The sequence below is a fragment of the Labrus bergylta genome, chromosome 13 (assembly GCF_963930695.1).
Source record: "Labrus bergylta chromosome 13, fLabBer1.1, whole genome shotgun sequence".
Classification (NCBI taxonomy): domain Eukaryota; kingdom Metazoa; phylum Chordata; class Actinopteri; order Labriformes; family Labridae; genus Labrus; species Labrus bergylta.
Window position 1 is genome coordinate 16,553,116 of NC_089207.1, and position 18,091 is coordinate 16,571,206.

The 18,091-nt window shown below is 39.9% G+C and overlaps 1 long non-coding RNA gene across 1 annotated transcript in view; it reads right to left on the reverse strand.

Annotated features, from left to right (window-relative positions):
• Positions 1-266: 266 nt before the first annotated feature.
• The window catches only part of LOC136181247 (uncharacterized), a 75,318-nt gene continuing 57,493 nt past the window's right edge, over positions 267-18,091 (reverse strand). Inside the window, exon 3 of the long non-coding RNA XR_010667605.1 lies at positions 267-807. This is a non-coding gene — a long non-coding RNA (uncharacterized lncRNA). The remainder of the gene's footprint in view (positions 808-18,091) is intronic.

Consider the following 18,091-nt stretch of genomic DNA (forward strand, 5'->3'; position numbering starts at 1 on the left):
CAGAGCGCTTGGAAAAAGGATGCTCTGTGCAGCGCTATTTGTCCAGGCACCTGCCTGCTGCTGAAAGCGCTCTCTACCAATTAAAAACTATTGAAAAAAAGACGCTGGCTCTCAGAAAAAAAGGTGGACACAGGGCCTTATGTTTAATCTACAAAATTAGGCTGCCTCATATACCCCTGTGACATGTGCCATCATGTCGGAAACCACCATCACCCACTGCATGCAATGTGATGTAATGGAACATTTAATGCAAGTGCCCGCTTTGCTGCAGAAAGCATGTTGGAATACATAGCGAATAGCGATGTAGACCATGAGGACTGAAACACTTTCTGGGATTTTTGCTGTACTTTGTAAAAGTTTCTCAAGATGGGAAAGCATAAAAATATCAATACCCAACTCTGTGCATCAGGACCTATGAGTAGCTGCTCCTGCTGATGAATGCTGAGTTAAAGGTCGCTCCAAAGGTCAAGTTTTGATATCAAGGGATTGTAGTGTCCAGGGGCCTTAAAAATCAGTATGTAGGATCCATGCAAAAAAAAAAGAAACTATATGCCCCCCAACATATCAGACAATTTAAATTTTATTGAAAGGCATGCTGCATGTCTGCATTATACAAAACAGCGTACTTGGAAATGAGTGCACTTGGATGAGCTCCATTTTCTGCCTTCTACACCAATTCATTTGAACATAAATGCTTCGTGTTTTTCTTAGTGTTGCGTCATACCATCAACTCAGAGAAAGAACTTCTTCTTGTCACAAAACTCGAGGTCCCTTGAGCATGTGGTGTCCTCAGCAGGGGTCGGGGGTCTGAAACAAAAGAAATGACAGCAAGTTTCAACCTATTGCTGCTGAGGTTAATGTTGTAAGTTTATCAAACAGGACAGCAACTGGTTCTTTAAAAAGGTTCAGATCTAAAGGTTAAATCAAAGAAAAGGCTACACCATCATAGACTGCTACTTCATGGGACAAGGGTACAGCTGAGCTGTCACCGCTAGCAACCCAGATTGCCTCATAATAGTTTTGATATTAAAGTTTTGTTAAGATGAACTTGGACTGCATCATGATAGGGAATCATTATTAGCATGTGTAAAGATTGTTAAAGGGTTGTCAGTGGATTTACTTCCAGACATTCAGATTTATACAATCTGTGTGTGCAGGTGGTAAAAGTGTCTGTGTTTCTGTGAATATAAAGACAACTGATCATAGACAAGCAGGTAAATGAGTGTTTAGTAAACCAGTATGCAGACACACATTGTTGAATTGCAAAAACAACTATATTTGAAAATCAAGAGCAGATCAAACACATTTCCTAAAATGTTTAATGAATTAGTAAATGTACAAACAGAGGATGCACACATCATGAATTTATATCATCTAAATAACCCAAAGGGGCATAAAAGTAAGTTTAAATGTTTCTATTGCTATTTTTTTTTAAATGTGTGTAAAGTTTAAGGGGGTGCTGCAGCTGTTAAATTTGCTCTATATTATGAAGCAGAGTCGGTATTTCAGGAACAACTTAACCAACTACAAAGGTGCATGGAGAGTGAAAGGCTTGATGAAAAACTCCAGCAACACTCGTAGTATGAAGATCAACTTCATTAACTTTACTAACTTTATTAAAGTTAATAGCTTATGAAGCTTGACCGCTTCAAATTTGCTACATATTGCATCAAAATTGAAAAGAACAGAGCATGGTGTTCTTTCAACAATAGTGTAGATTTCGCCTTCTCTGCTGGTATGTTGCCCATAATAACTCACAACAGTTGTGCCGCACACCTGTGGGACAGAAATCCATGAGAGTAAGTGGAAGGACCCATCAATCCATTCATAGTCACTCCTCACCATATGCTTCAACGTGTTGAGTTTATCTGGTGGTTGTCATTCCTCCTAAGACGAGGACTTGATGCGAGTTTCACTGCAGAAAGCAGATCGTGACCATCAAAACTTACATTTACCTGCGACTAACCTGGGCCACAGTTATTCATGACATGTGCGCTGAAGTGGCAATCAGTCGACTTGAGTCCCTCCGTGACAGTATGCCACAATGTGTCGAGATGTTCCAGCATAGTTCATTCCTCCTACAGGATAAGTCTCAATCTGAATGGAAGTTTCGACTGTCAAAAAGTAAAATATTGAAAAAAGTGGTTGCTCTAAAAACTTTGTCACAATAGAGAGCAGTGAGGGTACAAACGGGGCCCCTGGACAGGTAAGATCACTATTGAACAGAAACTCTTTAACTATATCTCCATCTTTGACATTATCTCTCTAGCTCACTCGCTCGCTCTGCTGCCATGAGGGAAAAGAGCTGAAAAGCAAAGAGTGACACATCCATCCATCTGTGAGCAGAAAGGCAGAGTTCACACTCTTGCACAAACTGACACACACACACACACACACACACACACACACACACACACACACACACACACACACACACACAACAGGACTAAGGTGTGCAGATTTGTGGGTGAAAAGTTGAAACTCAAGTCTGTGAAAATGTGGCTGTTTTTTGTAATGTGGTTGACTTGCTGTGTTTTTATGAGTCAGTTCATTTTGGATGAAGTTGTAGCTATCTAAACCATTAGTTGCCACTGCCACAGGGCAATATTTGAAGGTTTGGTTCCTACTTAGGGCTGCTTAACTTTTAGACCAATCGCATTTCAGCCCTGAATTATCTTTGTAGAATAAAACCAGATCACTCTCCAAGCCTTTGTCTCATTAGCTGTGGAATTTGTGCCTGGTCCATCTGCAGAAGAAATCCAGGGCACCTCGTCCTAGCCGGGTTATTTATGACCATTTATGTAGTCTGGGTCAGGTTGAGGCTGTAATGCCATTTTTTTGTAAACAATCCAGATGGCTACCCCTGTTGTAGGACTTTCTAAACCAGATATCCTGTCAGAGATAGGGACAGTAATTCACATAGCGTACAAATGGGGACTTTTGGCCTCTAGATCATATCACGTCATGGCTTCAAATCTGGGTGCTTAGCATTGTAGTGATTTGATTTGCAGATTTATTTTGAATACAATATATCTTTATTGTAGTTGCTATGGAAACAACAAGTCTGTTTAGCAGTTCTTTATCAAGGGCAGCACATATAAAACAGAAACATTAGCACAACATTTAAAAGAAGGCAGAAGGCACTGTAGTCAAAAAAAACACTGTAAAAAGTGACCAGGTGAAGTCTAAAGCTGTTTTCGTTACAATAAAGTAAATGTAAACAAGGGGTGGGTTTTTTTGTTATACAGTTGGCTTTCCCACTGAGCTAGTTAGTTATGTCACTGAAAGGTGCTGGTGTGGTTCCGATCAGCAGCCAGGAGGCTTTCATTGTTGGCCTGATAGAAATGTACCTGCAGCTGTTGTGGCAGATGAGCCTGCTTCAGCTTCCTGAGGATGTGGAGTTCTCACCTGGTCCATTAACATCTCCTACCAGGTGGGGAAGGCCCAGCAGAGATTTACCACCCTGAGGAACCCCAAGCTCCCCACCTCCCCCCCATGTATATATCTGTGTTCAGTGGGCCTTGATTTTGATTTTCAGAAGTCCACTATCATTTCTTTCATCTCACTCCAGCTTCCAAGACGGGGCAGGGCAGGACTGGTTTGAGACTTTGCTGTTAACGCTCCTGAGCTCTGAAATGCCCTTTTCTGTTTGGTTCGTAAAAGCCTATTGGTATTTTTATTTCTAAAAAGTGCTATATAAATTAAGTTTATTAGTGTCATTAGCAAGCCAGAGAGGTGATTTGGATGCAAACACTGATAAAGGACCTTGAAAAATCTGAAATGAGCTAAAAAGGTCCTTACAAATAGCATTTTCCAATTGGTCTGCCTCCCTACAGTATTTTCTACCAACAGAACATAATTATCCATAAACACAAATCCTCTTAAATAGCACAAAGAACAGTGAAGTGCTCATGATTATACGTTTTGGAAACATACTTCTGTAAAGACGAGTTTCAGAGATGTATTTGCATTTTAATATTAATAAAACATGAAACATGCACAGGAAACACTATCTTCCCTCTGAATCACTGGGCTGCATTTGCACTAATTAGAACTCAGCAACAGGAAAGCTTTCTGACATGCATTTAGAGTCTTGCCTGGTGTTCTACCAGCTTATGTAATGCGTTCCCATCAGCCATGAAGATACTTCCTCCAGCGTGTGATGGATGAGATATTCATTCTTTATCTTTCATGTGCGCCTTCTGATGCATAATAAATTGGATTTTCACTCAGTGGAAAGCAACTGTAGCATTATGAAACACATGTGATGAACATTGTAAATTCAATTTGCTAGATTAATGTCATTCAGATGGCAATTAGAGTTTGACGCAAAGTAACATCTAGCAAAATTACAACTTACTGACTCAAAGTGTGTGCATCAGAGAATACAGGGAAAGATGTGGAACCATGGACCAATTAAATAAATGCAGTGATGTGGCTACAACCTGCTATACAGAATTTAACAGAATCTACTCTACAATGGAACAAATGGATCAATAAAAGCTATGTCCAAATCACCCTATCTTAATGAAACATACTGTACAAATGACCCAAGTAATTTTATACTGTGGCAGTTGTGAAAGTAGTTTTTATCAATGTTTCCTCAAGATGTTAGCACTATAAAGGCAGACAGCTTTCCTTTAATTAGTTACTTCTTTGGAATCACTCTGTCTTGTCAGGGATCTGGCTGACTGGTTGATCAGAATGGAAAAAAAAACAAAAACTTCCGGCCAATGCTTCAGCAACAATCACTCAGAAAAAGAAATAGAATTAACTACTAACATTTGGTTGTTTTGAAGGAGCCTATACAGAAAATGTCCCTCAATGTTCTTTTGTTGATGTCTTTTATTCTTATTTTAAGCTTTTACATTGGGGTATTTATTACATACATTCACCTCTTTGCAACTACTGCAGTGTATACGAAGTAAAATATTAGTTTAAAAAAGAAATATGGTGGCAGAGCTTCAGCTAAAATGTGTTTCTTCCCCCATCTGAATTTGTTCTTGGGCCACATAAAGTCACATTTGGTGGGGGGCTGGTCTGTGTCATGTTGGCTGCCATTTGAGTGATGGCTCTGATATTGAGATCAGAAAAGGTTTGGGGCTTGAGGACAATATTCTTGAAAACAGATGAAAGAGAACTGTAGGGGTCACAGTTCAGAGGAAGGAGTTCCGATTGTGTTTATTGACATTTACAGAAAAAGTAAGCATAAAGACCATACACAGCTTTTGATTTAAGCCTTTTTTTTCTCCCCTTGAGTTCAGAATAAAGAAGGGAAAATATATCTTGTGCTGTGGTGGATAGATAAAAGTACCTTCACACTTCTTTCATGATTTTTTTTTTCTTCATGGTACAAGTAAGATCTGATAACAGGTTTAGTGCCTATTCAAATCTAATGTACATCACAGAACCGATTCACTGATTTGCCACTGTTGATTAGGAATATATTTTTTCTCTGCTCTATTTTTTTTATGTTTTCTGGATTTTATGTTTATACTGTAGGGTGACTCGGTGTCCAGCTTTGTGCAGGACTGCAAAGCATTTTCATAACTTGCCCTGTGTCCCGCAAATCCCACAAGTCCCGCCTTTGATTGGCTCTAGACAGTTGCCTTTCTTAAACCTGTTTTTTATGCAATGGCTATGTAGAAAGCAAGAAAAGGCTTTCACCATGGGCTATTTCAGATGTCAATCCATCAGCCCACATGTGGGGTCAAGGGCTCGCCAATGAGTCACCAACCTCGTTGCCTACATTTTGTCACAATGCCACAACACAAAGAACACAAAAATCCAATCACGACTGGAAGAGGATGCGACTTTAAAGAGTCCATATTATGCCCTTTTTGGGGTTTGTATATTTAATCTATGTCCCTACTTTTGTACGTCCACAATAGCTAAAGTCCGAAAAAAGTGTCTGTTTTCATGTACTGCTCCTCCTTGCTCCCTCTACGCTCTGAGTCCGTCAGCTACACTCTGCTGTCCCCACACTGTTAGACCCCACGTGGGCCAAGTCTGCTCTGATTGGTCTGCTGATCCGCTCTGTCGTTATTGGTCAGTTGCTCAGCACGCGTCTCGGAAATTTCAACATGAGCTGCAGGGCTTGCCACAACGAGCCAATGGACTTAGATCAGTAATCTCACACTGACAATGACGTCGCACTGACACATTTTTATCGAGGGGGGCTAGAACTGAGCGTTACATGCGGCTAATGCTACAGCTAACAGGAGGAGGTAGGAGAAGCCGCGTTTCGGCGGACTTTGAATTTTTGCACATAGATGTGCCTAAACATGCACAGGACACTGGAAAACACACTAAAGAGCATATAAAACCAGAAAAAGCATAATATGAGACCTTTAAGCGACACACTGCAGGTGAAACTCACGAGAAAGGCCTTGCTCATGAAGAGAAATGACACCAAAAAAGGATCGGCCAACAGATAAAGTAACAGCAGTTAAAATAACTAGTGGTCACGCTCATTTTTCCTAGACCTAGAAATTGAAAAAAAAAGAAAATCCTGTGTATGAACAAAAGCAGCCACCATAGTTACAGATGTGGATGCCCCTGCCTCTTTTGAGATATGCACAACCTTCATAATGTGTGCAACCAAATCAACCTTGTTGATTTTTATTAGCTAATAGTGTCAATATAGAAGTGTTTATTTTTTTAGGGTTATTTGGAGATTATATTGATACACCTCTGGTGACTGCGGTAACATTGTCTCACAAAAACATACTCTTTGTCCCACATTTGGCTTGTACGCACCTGGTCACCCGAGCGGGTTTATCTGTTTTTAAATTCCAATTATTACTTCGAAATAACACCTGAAAACCCTTTTTAGTGCCATGCAATCCCACATGAAATGAATCGCACACAATTGTGGCGTATTAAAGCTCTGATGTCCCAATTAAAATAAAACTTTCTGCCTCGTTTACCAGGCTGTCAGATCCAACAAGAATAAAATGAACATTGTGTTATATCAAAACTGCGAAATGAAATAAACGATCGGCCTGTTTTGGTTGGAAAATATACGTTCTGTTTGTTGGTGCACCTGAGACTCAATACTCAAAGAAGTTAACAGATGTTGTGTGCCGCGGGAAAACATCCATCCCCCTCCTTTTACTTTCCTCCCTCCACTCCTCCAGTGATGTAAGGTCCCCCATGGCATTTTTTTTTCCCTCAGTCCTGAAATTCACAAACAACGTCCTTGTAACTTATTTCTCCCTAAACTCCTTTCCACCATCTGTTTTAGAGCAGGTCATGTAGTGAGAGGAACAGGAAAGTATGGAGAAAGTGGGAAGGAGGAAACAAAGACATGCTTGACGGGCTCTGCACTACACTCCCAGGCATTAGGGATGCGTTCAACAAGAGCCGGTGTTTCTTGTCGCTTGACAACACAACAGAGGTACATCACAACAGCTCCTACTGACAGCTTGCCAGTGCCAGTTTATATTTGCTAACAAGCACATCGACTTCCCATTAACTTCCTCGTAGGAGAGACAGTGTGAGCCTACAAAGAGGGGATTCATGACAGACTCTCATAAAAATTACATCAGATAAGGTGATGCAGCCCATTGAACCGTAGCCGTATAGGGAGCAATTTTGAGTTTTCTTTAATAGTTAGAGACAGGCGAACGTGGGGAGGAAATATCTGCCGTTTTCTATTTAAATCAGTATTCTAGGGTGCAGTGGCTCTCCATTTCTTATTTTTAAAGGCTGAAAATAGGTGTTTAAATATCTGAACTCCTTCCTTGCCATCGTTTTCTTCTCCTCTCTCATTCTTTAAACTAAGTTATTCCGTCTTAGCTTCCCTGACTCTGATATTCACCTTCCCTCTCCTCATGTTTTTTTCTCCTTTCTAACTGACATCCCCCCCTTTATCCCAGATCTTGCTCCATCTCCTTCTCCCTATTGCCTTATCTCCACCCCACCAGCACTGCCACACACTCTCAATCACACACATACACACACCAGCCCCAACACGCTCTCACCCCCGTCTGTCATCTTTGGGTTTCAGGCATTTGTCTCCTCAGCTCCAGCGGTGTAGCAAGCTAGCTGTAGCTGTCAGAGCCCGCGAGCTGTCTACCTCTGATTATGCTATCATGTTGCCCTGCAGATGCAGTTATCTCCCGTTCGGACCGAGAGGAATCCAGTTTCATATTGGCCATTAATGTTTAACGAGACAGGAGTTTAGAGAGTGGGTGTGGGCAGCCAGTGACCCTGAGGGGCTGGATCCAGTTCAGCTTTGAGTTTTGCAGAGTGTGATGTGATGGTAGGTTTAACATTTACATTGTAAAGCAAGAGCCGATTATACACGGCCACAAATGCAGAGATTCAAGGAAATACGCCTTTAAGACTCTGTGATAAAAAAATTAAATAGCAATGCTCCAAGGTTTACATGTTTATGAAATGGTTTGTGATCTACAGAAGAGTATTTAATTCACATGAAGAAAAATCTGCTCTGATTTTTTGAATTAACGAGATAATTATCTTGTAATAAGTTAGGATATGCTTGCGTTTCACAGCAAAACATTGGCACCTCAGTTAAAAAATAATAACAATAATAATAATAGATTGGACTTATATTGCGCTTTTCTGAATACTCAGTTACACTCTGTGCGGATCAAACAGCAGGTAAGTCAATTATACAGTTAGAATAAAGACACTGAAACTTTCATGAGCGCTGAAGTTTTTGTTGCACTTACACAGCAGTAATTGTTTTTCACCATTGTTGCAATTGCATGATTGTTAAAATCAGGGCCAATCCCAATATCTAAATCAACAATTTAGCCGATTGCTGATTCTATTTCCAATGTTTTTTCATTACTTTTTTGTAATTCTTTTCAAATAAGCCATGTGATTGGATGTATTTCAAATGTTGTTGCTAGTTCCTCCTCTTGAAATGTAACTAAAAGCATGTTTCACAAACTGCATGGGGACTATCTTTCCCTGAGACGGTGCACGACTCCCACAGTGCTGACAATTGATTTCACGTTTTACCATTGAAGAAAACCACAGTTTGTCCAACAGGTGACTTCATCTGCCCAATTCTCAGAATCAGCACTTAGGTATACTAGCTTGCAAGCATTGTTAAAACACGACAACATCTGTTACTGACATCGGTGCATGCCACATTATTTTCAGATGGGCCGATGTCTGTCAACAGAGCTCAAATCATCTGATACCGATGTCTTACTGATACAATGGTGCATCCCTAATTAAAGTTTTTTTTGGGGGGGGTTCCTATATTTAATCTATGTACCTACTTTTGTACGTTCACAATAACTAAAGTCAGAAAAAAGTGTCTGTTTTCATGTACTGCTCCTCCTTGCTCCCTCTCCGCTCTGAGTCCGTCAGCTACACTCTGTTGAGCCCACACTGTTAGACCCCACGTGGGCCAAGTCTGCTCTGATTGGTCTGCCGATCCGCTCTGTCGTTATTGGTCAGTTGCTCAGCACGCTTCTCGGAAATTTCAACATGAGCTGCAGGGCTTGCCACAACGAGCCAATGGACTTAGATCAGTGATCTCACACTGACAATGACGTCGGACTGACAAATTTTTTTCGAGGGGGGGCTAGAACTGAGCGTTACATGCGGCTAATGCTACAGCTAACAGGAGGAGGTAGGAGAAGCCGCGTTTCGGCGGACTTTGAATTTTTGCACATAGATGTGCCTAAACATGCACAGGACACATGGAAAACACACTAAAGGGCATATAAAACCAGAAAAAGCATAATATGGGACCTTTAAAGGATAGTATAGGTTAACAGTAACTAGTGGTACAAAAGCTTGTCCATTAATGAAATAACGGCTTTAGATCTTTATGGCTTCTTATGTGTGGAGGCATTCCCATTCACCCTTTCAGTGTAACTACTATGTTCCATACAGCTTGCTTCAAATGTAAACTCTAATTTAAAATCTATGTACACATTAGAGTTCTGTATGAATCCAGCTAATCACTCTTGGGGTTCACTTGAAACACAATCAATTTTCATCCCATGCTCATTACAGAAATCACTGCCCATTTTCTGGTAGCTGCCTGGCTCCCTGCCAATCACTGAGTCATTAACCAAATTCTGGCTGATGACAAAAAAAGACCCCAACAAGAGGAAACACAAAGACGAAGAGAGTGGAGAGAAAGAGACAACTGTGACCAAATGTGCCGCTCTTTCCAGTTCTCATTTTCAAAAGTATTGATTGTTGTTTAGAGCAAGCGAAGCTTTTAGGGTAGCAGAGAGTGAGCTGAAGTGATGGTCGATCAGACGGACACAAGCAGATGAGCAAAAAAGTCAAACTGTGCGTTCCTCTGCTGGGGTCATTATTCTAGTGCTAAATAACTGGTGTTAATTAACCTTGGGAAAGTTTTGTCAAGGGTAAATTCCCTTTATTCACCGGAAATATAAAGTTTGTGTTTCTGATGTTTTCTTCTATTTGATAGGAAACCAGTGTTCATAATGGATTGTATTCAGAAAAGAGTTCACCTGTACACCAAGAGTTGCTTCCAAAGTTGATCATTTAAAAAAAACAGACAGGATTTTTACTCATGGCACTTAAAAACACTAATCAATGGTGTTCTGGTGGGACAAAACCCATATCAATAACTGTAACCTTTAACCCCTTCCTGGTCAACTGGTCTTTATGTCTGTTGTTGTCTGTATTGGTTGTTGTATCAGTCTCCTCTAGGATTGCTCCTGTTTTCTGTTCTGTTCTTCAAAGTGAGATTGAATACGTCTGTTCCCCTCCAGGAGGTCATGTTTTTGGGATGCATCAGCAAAGATCCCGAGCCGAATCGTTTAAGACTTCTCGGGAGTTGAAGGCACTGGTTGGTTGTAAAAGCTTTGTGCTTTATCACTTATCGCTGTGGTAAATCTGCGAAAGTCATAGCCAAGGACTTTATGATACATGCATAACTATACAAAGAAATTGTTCCTGGAATTTATCCACAGACTCAAACTAGAACTGTTGTTTATTCAATGAAACCTAAGAGTATTTATAGTGCTGCTTTAGCCCAGCGGTTAGTGTGAGCCCAATGTACAGAGGCTGCAGTCCAGCTCAATTGGTCAGCTTTAATTCAAGACGATAAGTTATCTTAAGAAATCAGTGTACTGACATACACCCAAGTTAATAAACATCTCCAGACATAAACATCTCCAGACATAACTTGGGTTAGATTACTTTCTGCACCTGGTAAAGCTGATAAACACAAGAAAACAATGACACTGATAACAATATAGCCTAACGTTATGTTGCAATCTCTTGTGAATAATTTCTACAGGAATGTAGACTCTGCTTCTTACTTGGACACTCTCTCTTTTTCTCTTCTTAGCTTCAGTCGTCACCGTCTTCTTCCTCTTTGCCTCAGTTATTGTATCAAACGGTACAAAGAGGGGCTAACTAATGTCTGCTTGTAATAACTACAGTAGTGCCGTAAAGCCTAAGCAGTTCTTGCGAGATGGTCGCGGCCCGCTGCCAAAGTTACATACTGCGGTAAACAGGCAATCAGGCCGCATTTGGACATGGAAGTGACGCCATTCTCCCTGATGAAAGTTATTGTTCTATTAAATCAACCTTTAAAACAACTATTTTAAGGTGGGAAAGCTACATATTGTTGCTTTAAATTAAACGAGATGGACAAAAGTATAAAATTAAAGTCATTACTATGTGAGATTACAAAATACAGGGAGAAAGAGATAAGCTGTACACACTGATAACATATCTCAGGTTAAGAGTTGAGATGATCCTCCCTTATCAGAATCCTTCTGCCCATCAGATTTCATTTGAAGTTAAATAAGAAGACTGGCTTTCCATCAATGCTCTCTAAATTCCTCTGAGAAAGAGAGCCACAGGTACTGTGCGGTTAGAGAAGAGAAGTGACTCATGCAACAATGACTGAAGAATATTCACAGGAATGTTCTGTACACATTTTAAAGTTGTTAAAGAAAGATAACCTTCACCATGGTGGAATTTAAACAATTAAAAGTGTATTCTTTTTCCAAAAATGTAATCCAAAAATGATTAAAAAAAAGAAAAGAAAAAAAGATGATTAACAAAGTATGCAGTGACTGGTTTTTAAAGAGCCTTAATCATTTTTTTTTTTTTTTTTTTTACCAAGGGCCTCATCTTTTAAACAATCATTTACTGCTGATCATGACCCCTTCAGCATTCACCCAGCATCAATACAATCCTGCACACATTCTTGAGAACACATTTTCTTAAGTTATTTAAGAGTAATACCATGCTTGTGAATTTCTGTATAACTCAAATATATTTCCTTTGTATTATGCTCTCCAGAATGTTCAGCATTTTGTCATAAAATTGTAAATGTTATGTGATGGGTAAATTACTTTTTTGTATGTTGCATTTTTATATTTCAGAAGCAACCTGAAGCATCCCTTTCTCTACTTTGGTGCTACAAAACACACCAGGATAATGCAATTCACTGCTTTTCTTCATGTACTCATATGTAATCATACCTTAGGGTATATTTTAACACGTTTAGCTTTATCACTGACTGAAAAGTCTATTCAGGTGTAGGTTTGTAATGTTAAGTGGATTCAGTTCACAGCGAGAAAGTATTGGCTGGCTTTTTAATATAGATCATGGCATGTTTATTACTCACACTGCTTTATCTGATTGTATTTGCTTCTTAGTCTAGCTCCCAAAACTGTTTTAGATTCACACATAGGGACAGCATTATTGGAGACATTTTATACCTTCCTATATGACTATGATCACACTGCTCAATTCTGATTTATTTCAGGGATCTGATTTTTTTATTTTATTTGGCTGTTCATGTTACTTTTAAAACACGGCCCGTTTTAGATAATGTGTGAAGAGGACATGGTCCTGAACTGACCAACATGCAGAGAAGAACAACTACGTCTGACGCCCAGCCACCACCATCAGACTGTGTCGTCCCCAGAACCACCGCTCCAACCTCCACCTCAGCAACAAGGAAGTGTGGACAACAGGAACACAAGGAATACAAAGGAGAAATCCTGCCTGCGTATTATCCCATATGCTCTTTTGTGAAGCATCTTGAGATAACACTTGTTATGAATTGGCGCTATACAACTAATGATTCATTGATTGATTGAAAGATGTCACAAGAAGCTTGATATGCTTTCAAACACTGGCCAGTTACGATTCAACCCCTCAAGTTTTGCTTATACAGAAGTGTCACCCACAATAATGTATGAGGTCTACTGACACCTCCACTCCACAGTTTTTCTCCAAGTGCAAGAGACTCCTGCTCCTGAATGTGCTTCTAGCTCAAAACCATGACGGGTGTTGCTCAAGAGTGACTTCAAGGTCCCATGCTTACCAACCTGGCTGTTCAGACTGAGGTCGCACTCAAAAGATCCAACCTGAGTCTGATATAGGACCACATACAAGATGGCCGATATCTGATTCAAAAAGATCAGATTTCATGTGACATGTGCCGTCTTAAAAAAAAACAGATTTGGGTCACTTTTGCAAGCGGTGTGAACATAGCCTTTGTGTATTGAGTCTGATAACACTTTAATTCGTAAGATAAAATAATGTTTTTTTTTCTTTAGTAGTCAGGTTTAACTCTTTTGAGCTGTCATGGAAAAGTTTCTTATTTTTCCAAAAGCAGATTTAATATGACTCTGTGTTAACAGTTGGTGGTATTTACACAGGCAGTTACTCATGATTTGTTATTTGTTCTGGGTGTTGGAGTCTGCCTGATGCTTAATATTGCAAAAGCAGAAATATGCATGAACTTCTGCAGCTTTGTACTTAGACTCACAAAACATCTTAAAGGTTAGAGGATCAGTTTGTGGGGATTTTGCTTTAATTCTTTTAATCCTAACCCCTTAAACCTATGGATGACTTTTTGTACGCAGAAAGTTAAATTGAGTCTGAAACTGTGGTTTCACTAATAAGGTAATTCTAACCAAAATTTGGGAAAAATATCATAATACACAATGGTGATGTGTGTATTACTGTCAGATTTGGTTTAAGGCTCCATGGCTTTGGCATATCATCTCAGATTAGACACAGAACTGATGAGCCATGTTTGTGTTTATCTGCTTGCTCTGTGACATACAATCCCATGACACATCAATAGCTGTCTGAGGCAAGACCTCCATCACTGGTTTTGTGTTGCGCATTTCCAAGGCCGGTTGCCCGGAAATGTCGGCTTCCTTCTCTCTGATCTGTGTCTCCACACATATGCCGCTGTGGCAGCATCGGACAGCTCCTGCAGCTAATGGCATTGACGCTCAGCGGCTGAAAACCAATCCATCACATGGGAAAAGTGGTGAGGGGGGAGGGGAAAGAGGAGAGAAGGGGAAAAAAACAATGGCGGCGCTGTACTTCATGGTTTTAAAAGGCTATTCATCACAGAGGTCCCACTGTCAGGCTCCCTGCCTGTGTATCCATGGGAGCAATCAAACCCATGCCAAACTCATTTATGGGCTTGGACATGGAGAAATGGCCCATCATGAAGTCACACAGATAGACTGCAGACCATCACACGGATGTGTCGTGTCCAATGCTGCCAAATTCCCAAGCTTTAATGGCATTTAGTTACTTAAGAGCTGACATCTACAGGTGATAAGAGCAAACTAAAGGCATCTCAAAAATTATTTTTTTGATGTTAAATAAGATTGAAGGGTCTTAGTGAAATTTTAAATGTGAAAAAATATAGTTGACAAATACAAATATTTAGACACCTGACGGCCAACTTCCACCAGATGCAAGTCCGGTCCGTCTCCGCTCCGTTCCGGCAGCAGAGATGATAGGTTTTCATTTTATTCAATGTGTGTTCTTCCACTGGGTCCGCAGCAGATACGTAGATTTCTATTTTTGCCGGATGCCGGAGCCTGCTGCATCAATTTAGCACAGAAAAGAACAAGTGGGACGGGAAGTCAGACACCGATACAACATTAAAACATCCGGTTAATTTTCAAAATAAAACACTCCGTTTTAATGGTTCAGAAGAATGACCGTTTATGTGTTTATAAGGTTTATATAGAGTTTTATACCACATACATCGTATTGTCTTGCACTGTCGGCAATTAGTTTGTTTAATTACTGTGGGACTTCCTTTGTCTCGGCACTCCAGCTGACGGCTGTGCTCTCCGTGCTGCGGACGGAGGACGCAGCCAAAACGGACCGGAGCGGGCACGCAATGCACACATATCTGGTGGAAGTTCAGTGTTAATCTTTCTTTATAGATCATTTTACCTATACTGTTAACCTATAAAATAAAGTATTATTTCTCCTTAAGAGGTGACATTTAAGCAGCATGCTGCAAAACACCTTCCAGTGTGTTTGGTGTCTGTGACTTTCAGCGTCAGTCTCGTCAGTCAAGGTGACCTTACAAAAAATAAAATAGCAGATGGTTTTGAATAATAATAAGTAAAATAAATTAATGTCATCAAGTTACACAAGATGAATATCACCATTAAATGCACAACATATGTCAGATTGGGGCAGCTGTGGTAGAGTCAGTTGACTCTCAACTGGGATGGTCAGGGTTCGATCCTTAGCTTCTGCAGTCACATGTCAACGTGTTCATAGGGCAAAACACAACCACAAATTTCTCCCATTGCTGCATCAGCAAAGTGTGGACTTGTATGAATAGCTTAGTTAATAGTGATGAACACCTTTCATGGCAGCCTCTGCCATCAGTGTGTGAATGTAGTGTGAATAGTTAGATGTGTTAGTGTAAAAATGCATTGAGTAATCAGAAACCTAGAAAATGGCTTTACGAGCGCAAGTCAATTCACCATTTAACTTTGGGGTTAGATTCTCAGGACAAGCAAATTAAGTTTACAGAAATACTATTTAAAGGCGGAAACTGATAATTGGCGATAGTTTTGTTTGACTTTTTAATAACTAAGTGCTACATTACCAGCTGGAGGGTAGTTCAATTGATTCGCTGTGGTTGTTGTTGTGCTTCCTTCGTTACTCAGCTTGCTTCCTAATTTGCTATCATTACGTTCAAGTGACACTCTACAGAGTGCATGCTCGTCTGTCCTCAGGGTTCCTGCCACACAACAGGAAATTGGATCATAAATATTAAACATGTTTAATATTAATGATTTGAAATCAGTGCGGCCCAGGCGTTCTTTCAACAGATCTGATGTTTCTTAACATACCTCACACCATACAACAATCTGGCAAGATAATCGTTAGAACCATAAAACAATTTGGAAAAGGGGGTATCGGGCCAAAAATCAGAACGATTATCTTTTAGTGTATACTCCTCTTAACTGAAGATGGATGCTAGATCTCAACTGAACTGAACATCTCTCAGATTTGTGTGAGGCATTTCTTTCTTCCACCATCATTCAGACAATAAATGTCCAACAGAGTTGGAGCACTTTGCAGAAGAAAAGAAAAAGTAGCAATGTAGCTGTTCCGTGGGCTTGTCATAGCACAACTTGATAGTTGCAGCTTAACCCATAAACCCCTCTGTATGTATCATGCATGAATATATCAGCTGTCTCCTCCGTGCCACAATCCAGCACAATGATTCATTCTCCAAGACTTACAAAATATCAAGACTATACAACATCATATTTGATAACTTGACACTTCAAACATTTGCTGATAGACACTTTTCTTTCTTGGCCAAGGCTAGAAAGAATGGACTGATTTAAATGCTGTGGCTTCAATTGATGTTGCAATTTACAGCAATAAAAGGAATAACTGGAAAGTAAAAAGAGCTTCATGAATGAAATGGTATTGTCCAAGAGGAAAAGTGAAAGAGTGCTGTTCTGAGATTCTTTGTTTTGTCATTTCGTTCTAGACACTGAAGGAGATAATGCAGCACAGAGAACTTTACTCAGGTATTTTGAGGCTCAATTTGGCCCACGAAACATCCAATCCTAACTTCAAAATCTGCAGTAAGCCAGGCAAGATTTTTTTCTTTTAAATAGCGACTTTAAAAAAAAAAAACTTGTTTCAATGTAGACACTATCTTCTTTTCTGGTACTTGGGGTACTTAACAGCCACTTAGGGCCCCCGAGGGCTGACAAACTTTAAACCACAGCAGTAGCTCAAAATGCGCAAATTTTGCATTGACAGTAGGAAACCTTCCAAATGGGGCCCCATCTTACAGCACTCACTGCCCTGCTTACCATCTCATGTATTTAAAAACCAAATTTAGTCAACGATAATCACTGAAGGAAAAGAGAAATTATCTGTCTGGGAGTGAAAAAAAGAAAAAGGAAAAGCCTAGGGACTCTGCTAGATATGATAGTGGTTGGAGGGGATCCTTATTCATTTTTGTCTAGCTCCCCTACAGACTCTAGAATTGCCTCTGTTAACATCACATGGAACAAGTACTAGATGGTTCAGATGGTTTGTAAGCAGAAGTGAAACATTTCTGAACAGCATGCAGTATGCAATAGCAACTTAAACTGAGTCATAGTCAAATTTCTCATAATGAACAATTATGAAACCTTACATGAGTAAATGTATAGTTAAAGCTTCCTGCAGCTGTAGACAATAACATGAGCTACTTTTATTCCCTTGATTTTTATTTTACATTAAAGCACCTTTCTGACAGCAGTATGGGTAAAAGAAGAAACAGTTCCAGTGAGCTGATGAAATGAGAGTTGCAGGTGACAGGCTTTTATTACAGTTTCAGCAAATATGAAACCGCACACTCACCACTGAGGTCTAATACCTTTTATGTGTGACATGTCTGTCATGTGACAGGAACCTTTATATTCCCATCATATGGAAAATCAATCACAGCAGGACCACAGTGCAAACTCGGACCACTGTTGCTTGCAGACAGCCACAGTAACAGGAAAGTATGTCTGCTTGTTAAGTATGAATGATTTAAGTGTGTGCGGCTTGTTTATTAAGAACACAGACCTTTTATGCTCTCTGCAGCCTGAATGTGAGTGAAATAACTTGGTTGCGGTACTTTAAATGATGCAATTATTTGTATAAAACATGAATGTAGTTGTAGAATATAAGCACATATTCCCACTGCAAACTTTAGAGTCTGTTGATATGCGTTGTGCTTCTAGAACAGCAACAGACTAAAATCCAATATGTTTCACTTGCTTGTTATATAGGCTGTATAGTGTTGCCTATACACACTGACACA